Source organism: Pristiophorus japonicus, unplaced genomic scaffold (assembly GCF_044704955.1).
Source record: "Pristiophorus japonicus isolate sPriJap1 unplaced genomic scaffold, sPriJap1.hap1 HAP1_SCAFFOLD_30, whole genome shotgun sequence".
Lineage (NCBI taxonomy): Eukaryota > Metazoa > Chordata > Chondrichthyes > Pristiophoridae > Pristiophorus > Pristiophorus japonicus.
Window position 1 is genome coordinate 13900251 of NW_027252779.1, and position 1750 is coordinate 13902000.

The 1750-nt window shown below is 43.8% G+C and overlaps 1 pseudogene; it reads left to right on the forward strand.

Annotated features, from left to right (window-relative positions):
* Positions 1-604: 604 nt before the first annotated feature.
* Positions 605-723, forward strand: LOC139248916 (5S ribosomal RNA; annotated as a pseudogene).
* Positions 724-1750: the final 1027 nt, after the last annotated feature.

The following is a 1750-nucleotide window of genomic DNA, read 5'->3' on the forward strand; positions in this document are numbered from 1 at the left end:
AAGACAAGGTGCATCGAAAACTGGGAGCGACAAACAGCAACAGAACAAAGAATAGTACAATTTGTTGCAGGAAAAAAGCAAAGGCAACCAGCAGGCTGGTGGAATGCATGTGTGTTAATGTGAGGATTGTTACAAATCAGATTGACGAGTTGCAACGTCACTTGCCACATGGGGTCCTGAAATGTGGCTACAAGAAAGTAATGGCTTAAAAATGGGTAGGATTGCAATTGAAACAATGCTGGCGATTTGGTTGCGTTGGAAGCTTTTTTGGGGTGAGTTCAGATTTGGGGATGGGGAGATTTTGGTGAAGAGCGATTCGACGTTGGCGAGCATGAGATTTCGGTGTGGGTAAGTGAAAGATTTGGGGGTGAGGGAGGGAATGGTGAAAGTCAGGTAGTTTTGAAGCTTGAGGCATGGCAATGAAGGGGATAGGGCTTGTAGTTTGTTTGCGTTGGAGGCAGAGCAGCAAGAGGAGGGTGTGGCGGAAGGAAAATGGTGAAATGTAAGTTGAGTGCTGACTCCTTGTTTGAATGTATAGAAAGAGAAAAAGAAATGAAGAACAGCCGTATGTCCGTTTAAGTAAAGAGAAAGCCTATGTGCTGATGCCGATGGCCACACTAGTCTGAAAACGCCCGATCTCATCTGATCTCGGAACCTACGCAGAGTCAGGCCTGATTAGTATTTGGATTGGAGACCGCCTGGGAATGCCAGGTGCAGTAGGCATTTGCTGCAACCACAGGCTGCTCGCAACATTCACACTACCGTCAACCAATCAACAAGCTTTTCGGTTCGCCCTCCTGCATTTAATTTCTCTCTCACCCTCTCCCTTTATTTCACGGCAAAAAACAAAAAGGTCAAAATTACAGCAAAATTCTGAAGGGACAAATTGTGTTAAAAAGACAAGCCTGAAGGCTCTGTGCCTCAATGCGAGGATTATTCGGAAAACTTTGGACGAATTAACTGCGCAGACAGCAGTTATCGGATATGATGTAATTGGCATCATGGAGGCATGGTTCCAGGGTGACCAAGGTTGGGAACTCAACATCCAGGGGTATTCAACTTTTAGGAAAAATAGGCAGAGAGGAAAAGGAGGCGGTGTGTCATTGCTGATTAAAGAGGAAATTAATGCAATAGTAAGGAGGGACATTAACCTGAATGATTTGGAATAGGTATGGGTGGAGCTGCGGAACAGCAAAGGGCAGAAAACGCTAGTGGGAATTGAGTATAGATCACCAAACAGTAGTAGTGAGAACGGGGACAGCATCAAATAAGAAAAAAGAGATGTGTGCAATAAATGTAAAACAGTTATCATGAGCGACTTTAATCTACATATTGATTGTGCTAACACAAAAAGGTTGCAATGCGGTGGAGGAAGATATCCTGGAGTGTATTTGGGATTGTTTTCTACACCAAACTGACGAGGAATCAACTAGAGAGCTGACCATCCTAGACTGGGTGAGGTGTAATGAGAAGGGACTCATTAGCAATCTTGTTGTGCGAGGCCCCTTGGGGAAGACTGACCGTAATATGGTAGAATTGTTTATGAAGATGGAGAGTGACACAGTTAATTTAGAAACTATGGTCCTGAACTTAAGGAAAGGTAACTTCGATGTTATGAAGCGTGATTTGGCGAGAATAGACTGGCAAAGGATACATAAAGGGTTGCAGGTGGTAAGCAATGGTAACATTTAAAGGTCGCATGGATGAACTTCAGCAATTTAACATCTCTATCTGGAGTGAACAAAATGGT